Source organism: Delphinapterus leucas, chromosome 2, assembly GCF_059928025.1.
Source record: "Delphinapterus leucas isolate spDelLeu-1000000601 "Yukka" chromosome 2, BTC_Dleu_Yukka2, whole genome shotgun sequence".
Lineage (NCBI taxonomy): Eukaryota > Metazoa > Chordata > Mammalia > Artiodactyla > Monodontidae > Delphinapterus > Delphinapterus leucas.
The window spans coordinates 87,955,331-87,981,375 of record NC_143130.1 but is presented as its reverse complement, the minus strand read 5'-3'; the positions used below and the strand labels follow the sequence as shown (position 1 = coordinate 87,981,375).

Here is a 26,045-nt window from a genome sequence, read left to right as displayed (position 1 = left end):
TACACCACAGAAATTGGCAAATGCTACAAATCAGGGCATTTCCCCCCCAAAGAGCCAGTTTTTAAACATTTATGTGCATACCACTGACTACAGAAGTGAACAAACCAAGGAAAATCCTTGCCCTCGTGGAACTCACATTCCATTCTAATTGGGCAGACGGACAAAATAAGTAAGTGAATTATGTTAGAAGTATGTTAGAAGGAGCTAAACACTAAAGAGACAGAGTTGCACAAAGAGATAAGGAGTATGCATGATGATGGGCACTGCAATTCTAAATAAAGTGGTCAGGAAAGTTTTCACTGAGAACATAATATTTTAGCATTAATTTGAAGGAGAGGAGGGAGTAAGCCATGCATATAGCTAAGAGAACAGTGGTTGAGACAGAAAGAAGCATCAGTGGGAAGGCCCTGAAACAGGAATGCTGCAAGGGGCCCACTAGAGCTCGAGCTAAGTGAGGAAGGGGTAGAGTACTAGGAGCTGAGATCCTACAGGTAATGGATGAAGAAGCAGGAGAGGGGTGGAAGGCCAGAATATGAAGAGTCTAGAAGGCCACTGTGAAGACTTGAGATAAATTAATAGGAGCAATTGCAGATTTTTACAGAGTTAAAATATATTATCAAATGTTAACTTAGATTCCCTGCTGAATTCAAAGCTGACTTCCAAATTGCTTTCTTTCCGCTGGTTTAACCTCTAGACTTGCCTTGGTAGCATTAGTCACAGATGGCTATTTAAATTTAAATTAATTTAAACATTAATTACTAATTTAAATCTATTAATTTATGTTAAATAAAATTAATTTAAATTATTAAAAATAAAATAAAACTAAGAATTTAGTTCCTTGCTTGCAGTGGCCACATTTCAACTGTTCAACAGCCACAGGTGGTTAATAGCTACCACGTAGGACAGCACAGATGTAGAACATTCACATCATTGCAGAAGGTTCAGTTGGATGGGGCTGCTCTAGGCAGTAACCTTGGTGAGATTAACTATAGACTGGGCATGAAGAAGAACTACAACCTGCAGCCTATGGAACAAAAACCACATTCACAGAAAGACAGACAAGATGAAAAGGCAGAGGGCTATGTACCAGATGAAGAAACAAGATAAAACCCCAGAAAAACAACTAAATGAAGTGGAGATAGGCAACCTTCCAGGAAAAGAATTCAGAATAATGACAGTGAAGATGATCCAGGCCCTCAGAAAAAGAATGGAGGCAAAGATCGAGAAGATGCAAGAAATGTTTAACAAAGACCTAGAAGAATTAAAGAACAAACAAACAAGATGAACAATACAATAACTGAAATGAAAACTACACTAGAAGGAACCAATAGCAGAATAACTGAGGCAGAAGAACAGATAAGTGACCTGGAAGACAAAATGGTGGAATTCACTGCTGTGGAACAGAATAAAGAAAAAAGAATGAAAAGAAATGAAGACAGCCTAAGAGACCTCTGGGACAACATTAAACACAACAACATTCACATTATAGGGGTCCCAGAAGGAGAAAGGAGAGAGAAAGGACCAGAGAAACTATTTGAAGAGATTATAGTCAAAAACTTCCCTAACATGGGAAAGGAAATAGCCACCCAAGTCCAGGAAGTGCATAGAGTCCCATACAGGATAAACCCAAGGAGAAACACGCCAAGACACATAGCAATCAAATTGGCAAAAATTAAAGAAAAAGAAAAATTATTGTAAGCACCAAGGGAAAAATGACAAATAACATACAAGGGAACTCCCATAATGTTAACAGCTGATTTCTCAGCAGAAACTCTACAAGTCAGAGGGAGTGGCATGATATACTTAAAGTGATGAAAGAGAAGACCCTACAACCAAGATTACTCAACCCGGCAAGGATCTCATTCAGATTCGATGGAGAAATCAAAAGCTTTACAGACAAACAAAAGCTAAGAGAATTCAGCACCACCAAACCAGCTCTACAACAAATGCTAAAGGAACTTCTCTAAGTGGGAAACACAAGAGAAGAAAAGGACCTACAAAAACAAACCCAAAACAATTAAGAAAATGGTCATAGGAACATACACATTGATAATAACCTTAAATGTGAATGGATTAAATGCTCCAAACAAAAGACACAGGCTTGGTGAATGGATACAGAAACAAGACCCATCTATATGCTGTATACAAGAGACACACTTCAGACCTAGGGACACATACAGACTGAAAGTGGGGGGATGGAAAAAGATATTCCATGCAAATTGAACTCAAAAGAAAGCTGGAGTAGCAATACCCATATCAGATAAAATAGACTTTAAAATAAAGAATGTTACAAGAGACAAGGAATGACACAACATAATGATCAAGGGATCAATCCAAGAAGAAGATATAACAATTATAAATATATATGCACCCAACATAGGAGCACCTCAATACATAAGGCAACTGCTAACAGTTATAAAACAGGAAATCAACAGTAACACAATAATAGTGGGGGACTTTAACACCTCACTTACACCAATGGACAGATCATCCAAAATGAAAATAAATAAGGAAAGAGAAGCTTTAAATGATACAAGAGACCAGATAGATTTAATTGATATTTATAGGACATTCTATCCAAAAACAGCAGATTACATTTTCTTCTCAAGTGCACACAGAACATTCTTCAGGATAGATCACATCTTGAATCATAAATCAAGTCTCAGTAAATTTAAGAAAATTGAAATCATATCAAGAATCTATTCTGACCACAATGCTATGAGATTAGAAATGAATTACAGGGAAAAAAATGGAAAAAGCACAACCACATGGAGGCTAAACAATACGTTACTAAATAACCAAGAGATCACTGAAGAAATCAAAGAGGAAATCAAAAAATACCTAGAGACAAATGACAATGAAAATACGTCAATCCAAAACCTATGGGATGCAGCAAAAGCAGTTCTAAGAGGGAAGTTTATAGCTATACAAGCCTACCTCAAGAAACAAGAAAAATCTCAAACAAAAAATGAAACCTTACACCTAAAGGAACTAGAGAAAGAAGAACAAACAAACCCCAAAGCTAGCAGAAGGAAAGAAATCATAAAGATCAGAGCAGAAATAAATGAAATAGAAACAAAGAAAACAATAGCAAAGCTCAATAAAATTCAAAGCTGGTTCTTTGAGAAAATAAACAAAATTGATAAACCATTAGCCAGACTCATCAAGAAAAAGAGGGAGAGGACTCAAATCAATGAAATCAGAAATGAAAAAGGAGAAGTTACAACAGACACCGCTGAAATACAAAGCATCCTAAGAGACTACTACAAGCAACTGCATGCCAATAAAATGGATAACCTGGAAGAAATGGACAAATTCTTAGAAAGGTATAACCTTTCAACGCTGAACCAGGAAGAAACAGAAAATATGAACAGACCAATTACAAGTAATGAAATTGAAACTGTGATTAAAAATCTTCCAACAAACAAAAGTCCAGGACCAGATGGCTTCACAGGTAAATTCTATCAAACATTTAGAGAAGAGCTAACACCCATCCTTCTCAAACTCTTTCAAAAAATTGCAAAGGAAGGAACACTCCCAAACTCTTTCTATGAGGCCACCATCACCTTGATACCAAAACCAGTCAAAGATACTACAAGAAAAGAAAATTACTGGCCAATATCACTAATGAATACAGATGCAAAACTCCTCAACAAAATACTAGCAAACAGAATCCAACAACACGTTAAAAGGATCATACACCATGATCAAGTGGGATTTAACCCAGGGATGAAAGGATTCTTCAATATACGCAAATCAATCAATGTGATACACCATATTAACAAATAGAAGAATAAAAACCATATGATCATCTCAAAAGATGCAGAAAAAGATTTGGACAAAATTCAAAACCCATTTATGACAAAAACTCTCCAGAAAGTGGGCATAGAGGGAACCTACCTCAACATAATAAAGGCCATATATGACAAACCCACAGCAAACATCATTCTCAATGTTGAAAAACTGAAAGCATTTCCTCTCAGATCAGGAACAAGACAAGGACGTCCACTCTCACCACTATTATTCAACATAGTTTTGGAAGTCATAGCCACGGCAATCAGAGAAGAAAAAGAAATAAAAGGAATACAAATTGGAAAAGAAGAATGAAAACTGTCACTGCAGATGACATACTATACATAGAGAATCCTAAAAATGCCACCAGAAAACTACTAGAGCTAATCAATGAATTTGGTAACGTTGCAGGACACAAAATTAATGCACAGAAATCTCTTGCATTCCTATACACTAATGATGAAAAATCTGAAAGAGAAATTAAGGAAACACTCCCATTTACCACTGCAACAAACAGAGTAAAATACCTAGGAATAAACCTACCTAGGGAGACAAAAGACCTGGATGCAGAAAACTATAAGACACTGATGAAAGAAGGTAAAGATGATACCAACAGATGCAGAGATATACCATGTTCTTGGATTGGAAGAATCAGTATTGTGAAAATGACTATACTACCCAAAGCAATGTAGAGATTCAATGCAATCCCTATCAAATTACCAATGGCATTTTTTTTTTTTTTTTTTTTTTTTTGCGGTACGCGGGCCTCTCACTGTTGTGGCCTCTCCCGTTGCGGAGCACAGGCTCCGGACACGCAGGCTCAGCGGCCATGGCTCACGGGCCTAGCCACTCCGCGGCATGTGGGATCTTCCCGGACCGGGGCATGAACCCATGTCCCCTGCATCGGCAGGTGGACTCTCAACCACTGTGCCACCAGGGAAGCCCTACAATGGCATTTTTTATGGAACTAGAACAAAAAATCTTAAAATTTGTATGGAGACACAAAAGACCCCAAATAGCCAAAGCAGTCTTGAGGGAAAAAAACGGAGCTGGAGGAATCAGACTCCCTGACTTCACACTATACTACAAAGCTACAATAATGAAGACAATATGGTGCTGGCACAAAAACAGAAACATAGATCAATGGAACAAGATAGAAAGCCCAGAGACAAACCCATGCACCTATGGTCAACTAATCTATGATAAAGGAGACAAGGATATACAATGGAGAAAAGACAGCCTCTTCAGTAAGTGGTGCTGGGAAAACTGGACAGCTATATGTAAAACAATGAAATTAGAACACTCCCTAATACCATACACAAAAATAAACTCAAAATGGATTCGAGACCTAAATGTAAGACCAGACACTATAAAACTCTTAGAGGAAAACATAGGAAGAACACTCTTTGACATAAATCACAGCAAGATCTTTTTTGATCCACTTCCTAGAGTAAATAAAAACAAAAATAAACAAATGGGACCTCTTGAAACTTCAAAGCTTTTGCACAGCAAAGGAAACCATAAACAAGGCAAAAAGACAACCCTCAGAATGGCAGAAAATATTTGCAAACAAGTCAACGGACAAAGGGTTAATTTCCAAAATATATAAACAGCTCATGCAGCTCAATATTAAAGAAACGAACAACCCAATCCAAAACTGGGCAGAAGACCTAAATAGACATTGCTCCAAAGAAGACATACAGATGGCCAAGAAGCACATGAAAAGCTGCTCAACATCACTAATTATTAGAGAAATGCAAATCAAAACTACAATGAGGTATCACCTCACACCAGTTAGAATGGGCTTCATCAGAAAATTTACAAACAACAAATGCTGGAGAGAGTGTGGAGAAAAGGGAACCCTCTTGCACTGTTGGTGGGAATGCAAATTGATACAGCCGCTATGGAGAACGGTATGGAGGTTCCTTAAAAAACTAAAAATAGAATTACCATATGACCCAGCAATCCCACTACTGGGCATATACCCAGAGAAAACCATAATTCAAAAAGACACATGCACCCCAATGTTCATTGCAGCGCTATTTACAATAGCCAGGTCATGGAAGCAACCTAAATGCCCATCGACAGACGAATGGAAAAAGAAGATGCGGTACATATATTCAATGGAATATTACTCAGCCATAAAAAGGAATGAAATTGGGTCATTTGTTGAGACGTGGATGGATCTAGAGACTGTCATACAGAGTGAAGTAAGTCAGAAAGAGAAAAAGAAATATCGTATATTAACGCATGTATGTGGAACCTAGAAAAATGGTACAGATGAACTGGTTTGCAGGGCAGAAGTTGAGACACAGATGTAGAGAAAAAACGTATGGACACCAAGGGGGGAAAGCCGCAGGGGGGTGGGGATGGTGGTGTGATGAATTGGGCGATTGGGATTGACATGTATATACTGATGTGTATAAAATTGATGACTAATAAGAATCTGCTGTATAAAAAAGTAAATAAAATAAAATTTAAAAAACCCCAAAACCAAAAAAAAAGCTATAGGCTGGGCACTTGTTCTTAGCCTTTTCATGGATGGTGCATTTTTTAAAAATTGAAATATAGTTGACATACAATGTTATATTATTTTCAGGTGTACTACATAATGATTTGACATTTGTATACATTATTAAATGATTACCATGGTAAATCTAGTAACTATCTGTCCCTATACAAAATTATTACAATATTATTGATCATATTCCTTATGTTGTATATTACATCCCTGTGACTTACTTGTTATATAACTAGAGGTTTGTAGCTCTTAATCTCTTTCACCTATTTTGCCTACCCCTCACCCTTTCCTGCTGGCAATCGCCCATTTGTTTTCTGTATCTATAAATCTGTTTTTATTTTGTTTTGTTTGTTTGACAGCCTCTAGATCTAGCCATATTGTCATAAGTAACAAAATTTCTTCTTTTTTATGGCTAATGTTCCTCTGTGTGTGTGTGTGTATGTGTATATACATACCACAATTTCTTTGTCCATTCGTCCATCAATGGACACTTAGGTTGCTTTCATATCTTGGCTGTTGTAAATAATACTGCAGTGAACATTGGAAGGCACATATGTTTTTGAATTAGTGTTTCTGGGTAAATACCCAGAAGTGAAATTTCTGGATCATATGGCAGTTCTACTTTTAATTTTTTGAGGAACCTCCATACTGTTGTCCACAGAGGTTGCACCAATTTACAATCCCACTAACAGAGGGTTCCCTTTTCTCCACATTCTCACCAACACTTGTTATTCCTTGTCTTTTTGATGATAATCATTCTAACAGGTGTGAGGTGATATCTCATTGTGGTTTTGATTTGCATTTCCCTGATGATTAGTGGTGCTGAGCATTTTTCCTATGTCTGTTAGCCATCTCTATGTCTTCTTTGGAAAAATGTCTATGCATGTCCTCTGCCCTTTTTTTTTTTTTTTTTTGTAAAAGAGAAAATTGGGTTGAACTTTTTATTTTTTTAAATTTTTTTTATTTTTGTTGTGTTGGGTCTTCATTTCTGTGTGAGGGCTTTCTCTAGTGTGGCAAGCGGGGGCCACTCTTCATCGCGGTGCGCGGGCCTCTGACTATCGCAGCCTCTCTTGTTGCGGAGCACAGGCTCCAGATGCGCAGGCTCAGTAGTTGTGGCTCACAGGCCTAGTTGCTCCGCGGCATGTGGGATCCTCCCAGACCAGGGCTCGAACCCGTGTCCCCTGCATTAGCAGGCAGATTGTCAACCACTGCGCAACCAGGGAAGCCCCCTCTGCCCATTTTTAATTAATTTATTTTTTTGGCTGCACCGCGTGGCTTGTGAAATCTTAGTTTCCCAAGCAGGGATCGAACCCAGTCCCTTGGCAGTGAAAGTGTGGAGTCCTAACCACTGGACCACCAGGGAATTCCCTCCGCACATTTTTTAATTGAGTTGTTTGTTTTTTTGATGTTGAGTTGTATGAGTTCTTTGTATATTTTGGATATTAACTGCTCATCAGATATATCATTTGCAAATATCTTCTCCCATTCAGTAGGCTGCCTTTTCATTTTGTTGATGGTTTCCTTCATTGTGCAAGAGCTTTTTTAGTTTGATATTGTTCCATTTGTTTATTTTTAGTTTTGTTTCCCTTGACTGAGGCGACATATCAAAAAAAATATTGCTAAAACTGATGAACTGATTACTGTAGCTTTGTACTATAATTTGAAATCAGGGTGCATGATACCTCCAGCTTTGTTCTTCTTTCTCAAGATTGTTTTGGCTATTCATGGTCTTTTGTGTTACAAATTTTAGAATTATTTGTTCTGTTTTGTGAAAAATGCCAACAGTATTTTGATAGGAATTGCAATGAAACTATAGATTGCCTTGGGTAGTATGGTTATTTTAAATATATTAATTCTTCTAATCCATGAGCATGGTATATCTTTCCATTTGTTGTATTGTCTTCAATTTCTGTCCTCAATGTTATAGTTTCCCAAGTACATGTCTTATCTTCTTGGTTAGGTTTACTCCCAGGTATTTTATTCTTTTTGGTGCAATTGTACATGGGATTGTTTTCTTAATTTCTCTTTCTGATAGTTTGTTGTTAGTGTATAGATGTACAACAGATTTCTGTATATTAATTTTGCATCCTAAAACGTTACTGAATTCATTTATTATTTCTAATAGTTTTTTGGTTGCATCTTTAGGATTTTCTATATATAGTGTCATGTCATCTGCAAACAATGACAGTTTTACTTCTTCCTTTCCAATTTGGATTCCTTTTATTTCTTTTTATTGTCTGAATGCTGTGGCTAGGACTTCCAATACTATGTTAAATAAAGTGGCAAGAGTGGGCATCCTTGTCTTGTTCCTGATCTTAGAGGAAATGCTTTCAGCTTTTCACCACTGAGTATGATGTTGGCTGTGGCCTTTTTTATGTTGAGGTATGTTGCATATATACTCACTTTGAATTTTTATCATAAATGGATGTTGAATTTTGTCAAAAGCGTTTTCTGCATCTATTGAGATAATCATGTGATTTTTATTCTTTGGTTTGTTAATATCATGTATCACATTAATTGATTTGCAAATACTGAGCCATCCTTAATTCCCTGGAATAGATCCCACTTGATCATGGTGTATGATCCTTTAATATACTGTTGAATTTGGTTTGCTAATATTTTATTGAGGATTTTTGCATCTGTGTTCATCAGTGGAATTGGCCTGTAAATTTTTTGTGGTGTCTTTGCCTAGTTTTGGTATCAGGGTGATGTTGGCCTCGTAGAATGAGTTCAGAACTGTTCCTTCCTCTTCAGGTTTTTGGAATAGTTTGAGAAGGATAGGTGTTAACTCTTCTTTAAATGTTTTATAGAACTCACATTCTAAGCTGTCTGGTCCTGAACTTTTGTTTGTTGGAAGTTTTTAAATTGCTGTGTTAATTTCATTGCTGGTAATCATTCTCTTTGTATTTTCTATTTCTTTCTGATTAAGTGTTGGGAGATTGTACATTTTAAGGAATTTATCCATTTCTTCTAGGCTGTCTATTTTATTGGCATGTAATTGTTTGTAGTAATCTCTTATAATCCTTTGTTATTTCTGTGGTGTAGATTGTAACTTCTCCTCTTTCATTTCTGATTTTATTGATTCAGGCCTCTTTCTTTTTTCCTTGATGAGTCTGGCTAAAAGCTTATCAATTTTGTTTATCTCTTCAAAGAACCACCTCGGAGTTTCATTGACCTTTTCTATTTTTTTAGTCTTTTATTTATTTCTGCTCTGATATTTATTATGTCTTTCCTTCTACTAACTATGGGTTTTGTTTGTTCTTATTTTTCTAGTTCCTTTAGATGTGACATTAGATTTTTTATTTAAAGTTTTTTTGTGTCCTGAGATAGTCTTTTATTGCTATAAACTTCCCTCTTGGAACTGCTTTTGCTGCATCCCATAGATTTTGGATTGTTGTGTTTCTATTTTCATTTTTCTGCAGGTATTTTTGATATATTCTGATTTCTCCAGTGACTTAAGGATGGCGTAGTTGCCCTAGCAGAACTTTTGGCAAGGACAACTTGGTACAGGCATCCTGGAGCCGTTTGATTTCTGCTCAGATTGTAAGTTTCTATTTCAGGACCTTATTTCTGAAAGCAGCTTTACATAAAACCTGTAATCTTCTCCAGAGACATCCTCCAGTTCATTTATATATTCATAAAAAGTGAGTGGTCACTGGCTATTACCTGGCTTGTATAACCTGTTGTTGTGAAAAGCAAGGATGAGGTAGATGCAAATTACTGGTCAAAAATGGCCCAAATTATAGCCTAGAGACTTTAATTTATTCATTTATTTATTTTGTGGTTGTTTTCAATACTAAGGATTCACATTAAATAGTGATTAAATCTAAGATGTATATTGCTCAGAGTCAAGAAATGCAAAACAACTCTTTAAAAGAAAGGATGTTTTGGAGGGTTAGCTCAGGGTTCTTCACCCCCTACTTCTCCAGTGCTTCCTGAATTGGGAATAGAACCATCAAAACTTAGTGGTCTGACCAGAGACTTTTCTCTAGCTGGTTCTGTGTGATGAAGGGAACGCAGTCTCTAAACTTCATAAAAATGGCAGTTATCCTGTGAGTGTCTAAGCTGGCTTATTTGGAGCAAGGTGATTCATAAGCAGCTGGGAGCTCATCCTTTATATTCTGCTAGAAATGAGATCTTTATATTCTGCTAGAGATATGTCCCCTGGGGCTAGGTGAGCATGGATCCTTTGGGCCAATGAGGCTTGCCCGGCCCTTGTGGTTCCTTGTGGATATTTCTCTGAGTTAAGACTAGGTCTTATGGTCAAGGTCATCCTCAGACTTCTCCAGCTTCCCTCATGCAGTGTTCTTTCCCTTTTCCCTCAGCCAAATACAGTCCAGAATTCAACAGACTGGCTTTTCCTCTCCCTCCAAGCTTGCCCTCTGGGAAGAATCTGAAAGGTTTATTCATGTTAAAATATAAATTACTGGACTTCCCTGGTGGGGCAGTAATTAAGAATCTGCCTGCCAACGCAGGGGACACGGGTTCGAGCTGTGGTCTGGGAAGATCCCAAATTCCGTGGAGAAACTAAGCCCATGTGCCACAACTACTGAGCCTGCACGCCACAACTACTGAGGCCCGCACACCCTAGAGCCCGCACGCCGCAACCACTGAGCCCATGCATCGCAACTACTGAAGCCTGCAAGCTCTAGGGCCCACGTGCTGCAACTACTGAGCACACGTGCTGCAACTACTGAAGCCCACGTGCCTAGAGCTCATGCTCCTCAACAAGAGAAGCCACTGCAATGAGAAGCCCATGCACAGCAATGAAGACCAAAAACAACCAAAAAAAAAAAGACAAAGAAATAAAGCTCTAATTGTGGAATTTCAGACATCAGCTGAGGATCTATCTACTTCCTCAGAAATAACATCATGGTTACAATTAGAGGAATTATATACATCTGATTTGCTTGGGACAGTCCTGATTTATACCTATTACTCTTGTATATTTATTAACCAGTATTCCCTTTCACTTTCAAAATATCTGGATGATAAATTAGTTACCTTATTTATAACCCTTTCTCTGCCTAAAGCCTGAAGAATAGGTGCAAGGCAGAATCTTCTCAAAGTTACTTCCTTGAGTTGGCTGCCCCTAATAATCTCTAAGCCTTTCCCTCCTTTTTCAAATTTCATTCTCAAATTGGAAAGCACCAGGAAACAAATGACAGCATGTGGAGTATTACTTTTTTTCAACAAGTGGTTAAATAACGTAATAAGTCTTGATCCTTGAATAAAATCCTAAAGGGGCACATCTTTTCAAGGCTACTCATCAATTTAGTAATCTTGATTTCAAATATTTTCCTTTCTGCTTGTCTACGAAAACATGATTCCTCTGAGAACTCCCTTTTTTGAATTATTTCCTCATATTAGCATTGTGATTGGATTGATTCCACTTTCTATTTTTAGAACTGCAGCGACTTTATTCACAGATTTTTGTCTGAAGTGTGCACAATTAGAATTTGTTATAATCTTGCCTTTGGGCCCCACATCTTATCTGAGATAAGAGCCTGGAGTATCTGGCATTTTCAAAATTCATTACCAGCTAGACTAGCCTAGAGGCAAACTGGAACACTAGTCACTAGCATGAGTTACACCTGCATGCATATAAATGGCATTTTAAGAAGAAGAAAGCATAAAGCCACAAAGTCATAACGTTAATTTACAGCTGGACTGTAACTATAAAAATCACACCATGTAGGCACTTACATTTTTAGCTGTTCTGAGTTCTCCACTGGTTTTTATGAAAGTAAATGTGTATTCATTTGGATTTTTATATCAAGGAAATAGTCTGACAGTTCTCTTTGCTCGTGCAGCTATTTTCCTTAAAAATTTCATTATATATCTTACAACTTACCTTTATAAGCCAGGCCCAAAAGGATTTGTCTTGACACTTTCCTTAGCACTTTAGATTATAGAATTTCCAAATGCAAGCATGACCTAAGCATTTTCATAATTTTGCCCCTGTAACCCTTGGATTCCAATTAGTTAGAAATTAACCTATTTAATGTCCTTGGGAGCAAAGGGTTAAATCCTAGCATCAAAGTTAATTTAGAACAAAAGTTGGCCTCTTGTGCAAATAGTCTCTTCCACTTAAGGACACACTCCCCCCCTTTTTTTTTCCATTCCAAATGCCAGTTTACGATTCAGTGAGCTACTTTTCTATTTATAGTCTCCTCACCTTAAATGTAGTCCCTCAAATAGTATCAGGAGTTCTTTCTAAAACACAAGAAAGGGATATCTATCCTCATACCAAAAAGAAAATCTATGTTGGCCAGGAAAATTATCTGTGGTAGTAATAGCAGTGACAATATGAAAACTATTAGTGCAAATGAGAAGATATTAACAGTCTAACTCGTTCCATTAACCGAAGAACTTAGACAATGAAACAGTAACTGAGTAGAAATAAAAATGAACTTTTTATCTGAAGGAAAGGGAGGATGCATTCTAACTAGACAGAAAGGTGATATCCAACTTTAATAATTAGAATCTCCAAGCTTAAGGTTATAGTTAGAGAGATGTGCTGGTTGTGGACTAGGAAGGCGGATTACTCAGGGGAGCTGACTTTGATGTGGGTCTTTAGGCCTTGGCTCAGACTCAGCACAGGCCCTGAGACTCGTTTTTGTCAGGACAGCTACAAGAAATCACAAGAAAGGGAATGAGCAAACAAGAATCTTCATGTGTTCATTTTTAACTTTTAATAATTTGTATCAATATATGTATATATAGATAACTATGTCTGTGTATGTGCTTGCCTGCAGATGCTAAATTTATTTGGATCTCAGGTGCAGAAGGTTCAGTTAATGACATTCTTCAATTACTGGCATGTTATCATTATCGGTACCACTGACACCACTCTGTCCTATTTATATATCTATCTATCCATCCGTTCATTTTTTTGATCATCATACTCTACTCCCGTTCCCCATCCCCATAGGTAATTTAAAGTATTTAATGTGTATCTTTTTTTTTTTTTGCGGTACTTGGGCCTCTCACTGCTGTGGCCTCTCCTGTTGCGGAGCACAGGCTCCGGACACGCAGGCTCAGCGGCCATGGCTCACGGGCCCAGCCGCTCTGCGGCATGTGGGATCCTCCCAGACTGGGGCACGAACCTGTGTCCCCTGCATCAGCAGGCAGACTCTCAACCACTGCGCCACCAGGGAAGCCCTAATGTGTATCTTTTTATTTGAATGTGTTATGCAAACTGTATATTATGTGCTTGTATTTTTAGTTTATATGAATAGTATTGCATTCTATATCTTTTGTCATTAAGTATTATATATTAAAGACCTATTCTTGTTGCTATATGGTACCTCTAATCCATTGCATTCAACCTGTTCACTCTCTCAGTGATGGCCACCCAGGTTACCTTCAACTCTCCAGAACCATAATCAAAGCTCTAATGAATGCCCTCCTGTGTGTTCCCTAAGAGACCAGTCTAATCGATGTAAACTTGATGTCTCATTGTCTTTGTGAAATTTTGTTTAAAATTTTTCTCCCAAATGGGGAGCCAGTTTTCCCAACATCTCCTAAACAACTTGTTCCTTTTACAGTGATTTGTGTTTCCACTTTTATTGCATAATGTTTCAATTTGGACATGGGTATGTCTCTGAGCTCTTCTCTCTGTCCAAGTGCAAGTATTTATTTCCAGTGGGAACTCTGTACTCTCAGAGAAACAATAATGCCTGTAGACTCACCAGGGGAGCTCCCTTTCCCTTCCTGGTTTCTGCTTACTTGGCAGATCAAATGAAGAACCAGAAAATTTCCTGGTGAGCATGGAGTCAAGAGAAATCATTTTAAGGGATGTTTTTATGTGTACGTCTAATCCAGCTGAACAATCTCTGCCCCATAGAAGAACAGTTCTCTGCTGAGCCGAATCTTTGTGAATTGTGCTTATATGGCTCTTCATCTCTAGGCTCCAAACAAATCCATTCCCTTTTTTTAGATAGCATACTCATTCTTCAGGCTGCCATGATAAAAGTAATCAAAGTTGAGCATGTTTAGAACAATGGCATTCCAGGTTTGCCTTCTGAGATGACTTCGGGTCACCTCAGCTACAGTTAATTCAACAGATGCAAAGTAGTATAGCTTTGGATACAGATGGGTTGAATCTTGGCTATACTATTTCTTAGCTATGGCATACATGTTTAATGCCTTTCCCCACTTCCATTCCCCACTTACCTCCATGTCTTCCTTGCTAGATTTTTTTTTTTTAAGCTGGCAATGTGTCCAGTCTCAGGGGGAATGAATTGTGTTTCTAGCCACATACAGATGTGACACTTGGAGCAGAGATGGCCCTCTTGTGATCTTGAGGAAATAGCCTAAGATAAAAAACTTATTTATGATGGCACATCAGATAGATGGAAAGAGTCTGTGTCCTGAAGGACACTGTAGAGCTGTTGAATAAATCCTGGAACTGCCTACCTCCAAACCTCTCACTAAGTAAACAATAAGTGTTTTTGTGGTTAAACACTTGCTATTCAGTGTATGGTCTCCAGACCAGCACTGGCATCACTTGGTTGCTTATTGAAAATGTAGAATCTCACCCCCAATTCCCAATCTACTAAACTAGAACCTGCAGTTTAACAAGATCCTAGGTGATTCTTATTCACATTAAAATCTGAGAGGCACTGGTATTAGCCACTCCTCATAAGTTTTTATTTCTTGCAGCCGAATTCACCCTAATTGACACACTGTGACATTGACCAAGTTCCCTAAAGCATCTAAACCTCTGTTTCTTTATCTGTAAAATAGGAGGGATAGTAATAGTAATAGCACCTACCTTGTAAAAATGCTGCAATGAGTAAAGGAGTATGTAAAATGTGCTGCCCAATATCTGGCATATAGTTCACACTCAGTGTTAGCTATCTCACTGGATTCTGCAAACATCCTTAGTGTAGATAATAAAGTTTGAGTGAAAATGCAATTCTCTGCCATTCTAGGATGGAAACTGGGTGTTTCCAGAACATCTGTAGGGCAAGGCTTTTATTGTCATTGTTGCTGCCAGGAGTATAGGACGGACTACTTCTAGTAGCTGCTTTCCTGAGAATTGACTATTGGCAACTTGTACCTACATGTAGCAGGTTTGATTTTATTTTTTAATTTTCTTAAGCTCAATAATAAAAGTCATTGTTTAGAAATGACTTTGTCTATTTAGCTGGACAGTAAAAATATAGGCCAGCAAACGAAAGCAAGGCACATTAGAAAAGACTGTAGGACAAAAATGAGATTAAAGAAGAAAGGCACTTTAAATGCTTGGGTATTTGGTGACTGTGAAATAGGACGACTGGCTAGGACTTCAGTAAACTTGCATATTAAGTCATTAACTGTTAAGCTGAGGTCCCAATAGACTTGATTTAGTGCAATAAAATAATGTTTGCATGCCAGGCATGCCCTAAATGTAATGTAGTGTATCCATATCTCATAAAAATATAAGGCTCTAAAACCATTAACCTATTTGCTATACTCTAAAATTAAAGTATATTTATCACAATATAAAACATTCACTGAAATACTAAATGCCAATGGAAAAACAAAGGACCTGATGACATCTGAACTGTGCTAATCTCAGAACGTCCCTGTGAGGCTGCACTGCTTACTCTAGGCTGGAGAGGAATGTCAGGAGGATACTTTGCCCCAGACCCACCCATCCCAGGTGGTGAAAGGAAGGTGTGGGCCCAGCTGAATGTAAAGGCTCTGACAGCTCAGCAGGGCAAAGGTGCCTCAGTGAACTGCAGGAGAAATGGACATAGTTTAAGCAAATATTTGGTCTGCAGCTAGGTCATCAGGGCAGAGCGAGGTTTCCCAGCATAAGTTATGAAGGGGGTAGGCAAAACTCAAGACTACAAACAGACAGAAAGCCAACTTACCATGCTCACCATGGTTAATTAACATGTAATGGCCTCTGGATTAGAGGGCATAGCTCTGGTGCAGGACCCAGCAAAAGTGAAGCAAGGTCTCATTCTTAGGAACTCCTGGGATATTAAGCTAAAAAATCCAAAAGCAGGACTAAGCTTTATAAACAGTGTTGGAACCCAGCCTCAGGAAGCAGTGCCCATTACCATAACAGGGCACCTCGTGGGCATAAAGAACTGCAACTCCTTAGTTCTCCGCTGGCAGCACTGACCAAGTCCCATTCTAGATCTCAGTCAGGGAGGAAGTGGTGGAAAACACAGGAGCCAGGGGTCAGCACTGCAAGAGAACCTGCTTCTTTCAAGTACTTACAGATTGGGGGGGATGACTGGTGTGTGCCAGGCTGCTTAAGTGCTTTTTATCCCAGCCCTGGATGGGTGAATATAAGGCTCTGAAGGTGATAAACAATCCAAAATCCCAATGCCTAACAGAATAATCATTTCTTATTAAGCTCATAGTCCAATTTGATTGGTTGGGATGAAGTAAATGAAGGAAGTAGAAGTTTACTCCACACAGTCATTCAGGCACTCAAGCTCCAAGCACTTTTCATCTGGTGGCTCCAGCATCTTCTCAGGTATTGGTATCCTCCATTGGTTTCTCTGCATCCAACAGAAGGGACCAACAGATAGGGAGGATCTCAAGGAAGGTATTTTATGGGCTCAGCTTGAAGGAAGATACATCATTTCTGCTTACTTTCCATTGGTGAGAATTAGTCACAAAGTACTGCCTAGTTGCAAGGGGAATGATAAATGTTTTCCAGAAGTATGTTATGGAAGAGGACACAATTTTAATAAATAGGTAGCCAGTCTGCCATGAGAGAAGAAAGCAGCAGGAATGAGATGAGGCTTATAGGAAGTAGGTTAAAATGGTTCCCCTTTGAAAAAGTCAGTTTACTTATGGGGAAAGGCAAGAGATAGTCATTTATTCATTAATTGATTTATTCATTGCTCTATTCATCCAATCAATAAAAATTTATTAAAGATGGACTGTGCTGAGCACATCAAGAAGAGTTTACTTAACAAATATTAGTATAACACTTCTTATTGCCGAACAGAGTGTTTTAGGTGCTGGGAATAGAACTGCAAACAAAATCAGACAATGCCACTAACTTCTAGTTATTCATAGGTTAATGGGGAATATAGACATGGATGTAAAAAAATATAATGGAAGACAGTTAATGTTATAATAGAGGCGCTATGGAAACCAAGAGGAAAATGCATCTGAATTGAGTTGGGGTGGTGGAGGCCTGGAAATAATAATACAGCTAGTATTTTTCCTATGTGGTAAACATTGCACTAAGCAATTTATACCCCTGATGTTATTTAATCTCACAAATATCCAATGAAGTTATTTTCCTCACTTTGTAGATAAGGAAACTAGAGCAGAGAAAGGTTTAATAACTTTTCTCACGTTGCCTAGCTTTTAAGAGATGGAACCACATTTGAACCTGAGCCTAGCAAATTCTGAAACCCATACTCTTTCCTCTGTATGTCATTCTGCATTTCATTAGGCACAAGATACTGGGGCTGGATCCTGAAATAAAGAGCTGGCTTGATGGTTGAGGTGCCAGGACCTTTCAGGTATTGTGAACAGCATGTGCAAAAGCATGAGGAGTGAAAGAACAGGTTGCATTTAAGGAAGTATTGTGAATTGGGACAGACTAAATTAAATTATTGTAAAAAACAACCCCCAAAGTTGCAGTGGTTTAAAACAACAAAAATTTATTTCTCTGACACACTGTTCCAGGCTGGTAGGCAGTGGGTTTTACTCCACATTGTCACTCAACGACCCATGAGGCCACTCGAATCAGAGTAGAAAGAAGGAAATCTAGAGAATCAAGCACTGGCTTTTTTCTGCCTTGACCTGGAAGTGACACACATCAGTTCCCCTCAAAGCCCATTGACCAGATCTAGTCACATGGCTCCAACTACTTATAAGCTGGGCAGAAGTGGGAGAAAGTATATGAGAGAAAATGAGTATCGTGTGAGTATTACTGTCTGCTGCATCTTGCATTTACTTAAAAAAATATATTTTAGGTAATTTTTAAAAAATAATTAAGGTAGAATGCATCAAAGTGAAAAATTCTCATCCCCGACTTAGACCTTGGTCTGATTTTAACTTGTTTTAGGTAAATTCTCATTGGAGGATTTCTGGAGGGACTAGTTCAATTCTAGGCCAAACCAAGGTTTTGAATCTCTTTGAGCTGGTAGAGAGGTCCAAATTTTCAGATCAAACCTTCCTTAGGTCCAGAACTGAACCACTATGCTCTGTGCAACACAGATTAACCTGGGCTGAACTAAACCTCTTAGCACTCGAACCAGATAAAAGTGTATTAAATTATAACTTCAGTGTATTTTATATAATTTCATTGAAAGCTTTTCTTAGAATATGACTGCATGATAAATCAGTTTTAAAATGAAAATAGCTGTATAAAAAAGAAAATAGAAATGATTTTTCAAATTTTAATGTTTATAAAATCTCTCAATAGGCTTTCTGTTTAACAGTAAACAATTGGAAAAAATGCAAGCAATCCCAAGATTATAGTTCCTTAATAATATGGAACATTAGTATATTTTGATAAAATATTTCATATTCCAAAACTGTGTGTATAAACTTTTAGTATTAGAAGGGTGAAGGGGTTAGTGAGAGGTTAAGGAGATTAATAAATTGATTATTTGTACTAAAATCTCCTGTTACCAGTCTTGTTTTTGTTTTTTAAAAATATTTTTCTATTTATTTATTTTTTGCTGCATTGGGTCTTTGTTGCTGCGCGTGTGTTTTCTCTAGTTGTGGAGAGCGGGGGCTACTCTTCGTTGTGGTGCGCGGGCTTATTGCAGTGGCTTCTCTTGTTGTGGAGCATGGGCTCTAGGTGCACAGGCTTCAGCAGTTGTGGTGCATGAGCTTAGCAGTTGTGGCTTGCAGGCTCTAGAGCGCAGGCTCAGTAGTTGTGGCGCACGGGCTTAGTTGCTCCGCAGCATGTGGGATCTTCCCAGACCAGGGCTTGAACCCATGTCCCCCACATTGGCAGGCGGATTCTTAACCACTGCACCACCAGGGAAGTCCCCTGTTAACAGTTTTGTGATTAATCCCTCAGGAGTTTTTAGATTGGTATACTTTATTCCAAATTTGTATCAAAACCTGGTTCTCAATCTTTTAACAACAAAGCACAAAACAGTTCCTAGGTATTCACCATTGGTCAGTGCTATTATGTTCTTATTTTACAGATGAAGAAGGCAATCACCTGAAAAGTTCAATAATCTGGCCAAGGCATAGCTGGAATTTGTATCCAGGCTGACTGATTTCAGAGCCTATAGCTTTTCCCATGTTTACTTGTTCAGTAGACAACGTGAGAGCAAGCAACAGGATAATTGGCAAGAGAGTGAATGAAAAGTGCTCTTTATCCTATGGCCTATATTTAAACCTGGGCCATCAAGCAAATTTTCAAAAAAATGTTCTTTATTTTCCCAATCTGCTCATGCAAGAAATGTTCTTGCTGCATACCCTTGGGATCCTTTTTTAATTCCCTGAACCATTGTGGGTAGGCTGGACACATTAACAAGTCATAACATGAAATCAGCCGTGACAGGCCTTTATCTGTCCTGTCATCAGTTTCCCAAGTGTCAGAGAGGTGGCTCAATCTGAGCTTCAGTTTATGTTGTCACCAACTAGAGAAAAAAAAAATGTACTGGGAATACTCTGTGCCAATCATTTCAAGATAAAACTCTAGTAATTTCTTTTTAATAACATAATTATCCCATTAGAGAAAGTATTTATAATTATAAGTTCAATTCAGTAATGGTGAATAGAATTTTTAATGGACTTTATTTTTTAGAGCAATTTTATGTTCACAGCAAAATTGAGTGGAAAGTACAGAGAGTTCCCACACGCCCCATGCCTCCACACATGAATAGCCTTTCCTATTATCAACATCGCTCACCAGTGTCATACATTTGTGTTTTTTTTTGTTTGGTTTTTTTTGGCCACATTTTGTGGCCTGTGGGATGACCAGGGATTGAACCCCGGGCCCATGGCAGTGAAAGCGTGGAGTCCAAACCACTAGACCACCAGGGAATTCCCACCAGAGTCATACATTTGTGACAACTGATGAAACTACACTGACACATCATTATCACCCAAAGAATAGAATTTTTTTAAATTAATTAATTAATTAATTAATTTTGGGCTGCATTGGGTCTTCGTTTCTGCGCGCGGGCTTTCTTTAGTTGCAGCGAGCGGGGGCTACTCTTCGTTGCGGTGCGCAGGCTTCTCGTTGCGGTGGCTTCTCTTGTTGCAGAGCATGGGGTCTAGGTGCATGGGCTTCAGTAGTTGTGGCTCACGGGCTCTAGAGCGCAGGCTCAGTAGTTGTGGCGCACAGGCTTAGTTGCTCCGGGGCATGTGGGATCTTCCCGGACCAGGGCTCGAACCTGTGTCCCCTGCATTGGCAGACGGATTCTTAACCACTGTGCCACCAGGGAAGCCCCGAATTTTTTTACTTGAAAGATTTAGTCGTGTCATTTCAAATGACCCAACCACAGCTGATGAATTCATTGTGAATATTAAGACTAAGCATTATCAAATGTCACCTTTAGTTAGAAATACATATTTCCAGTATGATATTCAGAGATTTTCAGAAGATTTTGATTTTTTTTTTTGCAATGGCAATAGCTTTATAAATTTTTTGTTGCTGTTTTTCCTCCCTGGTTTTATTTTATTTTATTTAAAAAAATTTTTTTTTGGCCATGCAGCTTGTGGGATTTCAGTTCCCCTACCAGGGACTGAACCCAGGCCATGGCAGTGATAGCCCGGAATTCTAACCACTAGGCCACCAGGGAACTCCCCTCCTCACTGGTTTTAAGTCCCTAGGGGCAGGGAAGAATGGATTGACAGGACACCCAGAAAACAAGGTCTGTGTGCAGACTGACTCTAACCCTGACTAACCCTGAGCCATTCTCATTCTCATTATCATAAGGTAATCAGAGTGAGAGGAAGCACTGTCTTTTCTCCTCTAACACAAGTTGGAAAAACAGAAATTCAAAGTTTTGTTTGGAACCAGCAGAAAATGTTAGAAATAATAACATGAAAAGTTAATAGTATTTATTGATTAAATAGCATTTATACTATGTGCCAGACACTGTGCTTAGTCCTTTGCATATGTTGTCTCATTTAATTCTCACAAGCATTCTGTAAGATAGGTATTATTATTATCTCCATCATAAAAATGGGTAAATAAAGGCTAAGTACCACACAGAAAGTCACACTAAACTGGTGGATTATAGTGCTGGATTTTAATCTCAAGTGTATTAGGGTAGGGTAACTGGTTTAGCAATCCCCAAATCATAGTAATGTGACACAATAAAATGTGTTTCTTGCTGGGGCAAAGTGCAGCGTGGATGGTCCTCATCAGGTGGCTCTCTTAGGCAGCTCACCTCTAAGCAGTGACTCATGTACACAGGCCCCTTCCATCTTACGGCTTAAGCATATTGTAGCTTCAAGATCTCCCCATCATCAGTCAGCCTGGAGTGATGGAAAGAGAGCATGGAAGACTGAATAGGATGTTTCAAGGTCAGACCTGGAAGTAGTGACATCACTTCTGCCCAAATTCCATCAGCTAGAACTCAGTCTCATGGGAATCTAGGATGCAAGGGAACCTGCGAAATGTGGTTTAGCTCCATGTTCTGGAAGGTGAGGCAACCTGTATATTGGTGAGCCCAAGAAATCTCTCCACAGCAGGTTTGTCTGACTCAGGACCCTTAACCACTAGACTCTGCTGTAACTCTAATCTCCACCCCTACTCTTTGACCAGAGGGAAAGTATCAAGTCTCTCTGAGACTTAACACTACATGAAATAAATCCATTTGGGAGTTTAAACAGCAAGAAGAAATGGCATAGTGCAGCCATTATGAGCCTGGGAACTAATGCTAAATCTGATGACCTGTTTATTAACTAGGTGACCTTGGGCACATTTCTGAATTTCTGCTTTTCCTTATCTATAAATTGAAAATAATATTTTCCTTTGCATGTCTTACAGATTGCTGTGAGAGTCAAAGGGAACAGTTTGTGTAAACATACTTAGTAAAAGGTAAAATGATACACAAAACACAAATGTCAGAGGTTGTTGGTGTTATTATTTTTACTTCCTAAGTGTCAATATGATTGATATAGGTAATAATCACTCTGTAATATCAGAGAAGAAATCACTGTGAGTTGGGCTGGTCAGGGAATGCTTTACAGGAGAGTGGAATTTGAATCTGATCTAGAAAGATGAATAAGATTTACATAGTAGAGGAGTAAGGAAAAGGCATTCAAGGCAGGGAGTATTGGACCACCAAAGAAGTAGAAGCCAGAATGAACACAGTGCTCCTGAAACACTGAAAAAACTGTTTGCTCTTGGAGGCTTCTGAGATTGGGTTGGGCAGGAGCAAGTGAACTTCAGGCTGCTGCCACCTCTGCTTCACTTCAGCCGTCTGTTGAGACATTTCTCCGTGGGTCACTCCCATTTCTGCAAGTCCTGTAAATGAGGCACCAACTGCACTTTGTTCCAGACTACCTTTTCAAGAATGTTTGATGGCAACAGGGTGTCCTTCTGGAGTAAAGGGTAGGCATATTTACTGCCCATTATAAAAGATTCAGGGGAGGTAGCAGCCATCTCCAACCCAGCATCATGACTGTTCTCAGACACCTTATGAAGCCCAAAGTGATCAAAGAGAAGACCAAGAAGTTCATCCGGCACCAGTCAGGCTGATATGTCAAAATTAAGTGTAGCTGGCAGAAACCCAGAGGCATCGATAACAGGGTACAGAGAAGATTCAAGTGCCAGATCTTGATGCCCAATATTGGTCATGGCAGCAACAAGAAAATGAAGCACATGCTGCCTAGTGGCTTCTAGAAGTTTCTGGTCTACAACATCAAAAAGCTGGAAGTGCTGCTGATGTGCAACAAATCTTGCTGAGATGGCTCTCATTTCCTCCAAGAACCTCAAAGGCATTGTGGAAAGAGCAGCCCAGCTGGCCGTGAGTCACTGATCGCAATGCCAGGCTGCACAGTGAAGAAAATGAACAGTTCATGTGCAAGTTTTATTTGTGTTAAATAAAACCATGAAAATTCTGCAAAGTAAAACAAAGATTTTGGCTCCCTAAGCTCAGAGTTCTTCATGTACAGGTGTTAACTGGCCCTATTCCCATTGCCCTATGGAAACTAGGTCTTGGGGAACTGACTTTAAAAAGGCAGATACTCTAGCTACTACTATTGCTATGAGTAATAAACCATTTTTGACTCTGACACAGGAGTCTCATGTCTTTTACCAGCATCCATGAAACTATGACAGGCTAACTTGTTAACTTGCAAGTAGGGTAAAACTTAGACTCTTTACAGTTCTTGACAGAATCTATCCCTAGGAGGGATTTCACTGAACAGTACTACATACCAGGCGGGGTACTAAGTGCTGGGGATACAGAACCAAAAGGCACAGTTCTTGCTTGCAAGGAGCCTCCAGTGTACAAATTAGGAGCTTACTGAGCTTGGTACTAATAGAGTTTCAGAGTAGTTAAATCGCTAAGCTAGTGAATACACACAGAAAAAGGTCAAACTCAGACTAATAAAATTCTAGCCATGATTGCGACTATATCCCAACAACAGGGTGGAGACCATGTGGTTTTTCAGTCCTCTGAGAACAGGTGTATTCTCTATAGATGGCAGAAGCTGAGAAACACAGAGGTACATGGAGCGTTACAGAAGGCTTTAAAACAATACCCTTCAGTCCTCAGTGCCAAGAAAGAAGGTTGCTTTTAAATGGACTTGCCCTTTCTACAACTCTTCCCTAAATAAATTGCCCTGAAGGGTGACAGTAGAAGCATCACTTTCTGGCCCAGAGATCAAAGAGCATCTCTCGTGTGGATACCTGGTGGTGTTGGTAAGGGAATTTCTAACTTTGGGATTGTATCTAGGATGGGAGAGAAGGCAGGTACTATGTTAAATGTGGGCACAACCAAGGAACAGAACTATACTATGAAGGGCGGAAAAGTTGCATATAGATGGAGAAGGATCTAGAGCCCTAAGGCTGTGGTCTCTGAAACAGAATTGGTTTCACATACAGGGCCAAAGAAACTCTGGATTTATGACAGGGGCTCCATCAGAAAAGTGGGATTAGGACTTAGGAAGGGAGTGAGGAAAACTGGCAGGTGAAGTACTTAGTTGACTGTGCATAACAGACAGTGCTAAAGGTGCTAAAACAATTTAATAAATAAACAGGTATTCTAGGCTCATCTGACACATTAGATACAAAGATGTATTATATGGCATTTGGCAAAAATGAGTGCCTGACACTGACACCTAATATGTGACAGCACAAAACCAGGAGCTTTACACAATGTGGCAGGTGGGAGTTTGGTCCTTGGCACTCGAAGCAAGAATCCATTCATTCAACAAAGTGTATTGGCACTGTTCTAGGTGCTAGGGATAAAGCAGTGAACAAGATAGAGAAAAATCCATGCCCCTATTTTGTTCTAAATGAAGTTAAATTTGGCTCTGAGCCACCTAGGTCAAGGGAGATGAGAAATTCAGGATTTGTCATGTTTACTTTAGGGGGAAGACAATTTATTAGGGGTTTCTATACCATCCCAGGGTCCTACACATTCCATAATATTCTGAGATGGGCTCTCTGTTCTTCAGACCACATTAGCTACCACTGTTGGTTGTTCATGATCCAAGTCCTTATGGCCCCTTTTCCAGGCCACCCCAAATATTTACAGGACCTAGGACAAGAATACAAATGGAGGTTCATATACTATATGTTAAATATCTTAAAATTATAAATCCAGCCGAAAAACTGTTAAATAGGTTCTATCATTCTATCTTGACACATACAATTTTGTAACAAGCTGGCCACCATCAGAGGCCCTGGATCCTGCTACTGTGTGGGAGTAGGGCACATGTCCCTGACTCTCTTGAAATCCATAAATGCATCCCCTCTAAACATGGGGAGGTGTTTCCCAAATAGTTTACTGTCTAGTGTTGGTCCACTTCTTCTCCCAACCCTTAATGTCTCCTGCCATCTGCAACAATCTAGCTGGATCACCTTCAGGACTAGACCAAAGGTTATGCTCTGAGTGTCAGACAACTTTTAATTTTGGCCCTGCAACATTAAAGCCATTAACTACTCCTGGAGGCAGACATGGTTGCTTTCCTTGGATCGGGGAGGCAGAAATACTTATAGCAGCCTGAACAAGATATAAATTAACATCTCAAACAGCTGCCCCACCAACTACATATTATCTCATTCATTTCTTTATAACAGTCTTATTAAGGAAATAAAACTGAAGCTCAGGAAGATTAAACAACTTGCTGAATGCCATAAAAGGAAAAGAACAAGAATTCAGTCCCAGAGTTGTCACCATCCACACTTCCATCTACCACACCTAAGAGCTTTGAAGAAATTCAGAAACAAATTTGTGAAACTGCCTGCCAAGGTGTACAAACTTGTATAACTGTTCCATTCACTAGAATAGATCCTGAGATTTGTTTTTGAGACTCCAGAGTACAGCAGTCCCCCTTATCTGTAGGGATATCTTCCAAGACCCGCAGTGGATACCTGAAACCTCAGATAGTACCAAACCCTAGGTATGCTGTTTTTTCCTATACTAACCAGTGGGTAGTGTATACTCTATGGATATGCTGGACAAAGGGATGTTTGCGTCCCAGGTGGATGGAGCAGGATGGCACAAGATTCATCACGCTACTCAGAATGGTGCCCAATTTAAAAGTTATGAATTGTTTATTTCTGGAATTTTCCATTTAATATTTTCCGACAGTGGTTAACCACAGGTAA

The 26,045-nt window shown here is 39.0% G+C and overlaps 1 protein-coding gene and 1 pseudogene across 1 annotated transcript in view; one reads left to right on the top strand and one right to left on the bottom strand.

Annotated features, from left to right (window-relative positions):
• The window catches only part of SPPL2A (signal peptide peptidase like 2A), a 164,211-nt gene that overhangs the window by 69,346 nt on the left and 68,820 nt on the right, over positions 1-26,045 (bottom strand). The window lies entirely within an intron of this gene.
• Positions 22,429-23,387, top strand: LOC111181559 (large ribosomal subunit protein eL32 pseudogene; annotated as a pseudogene).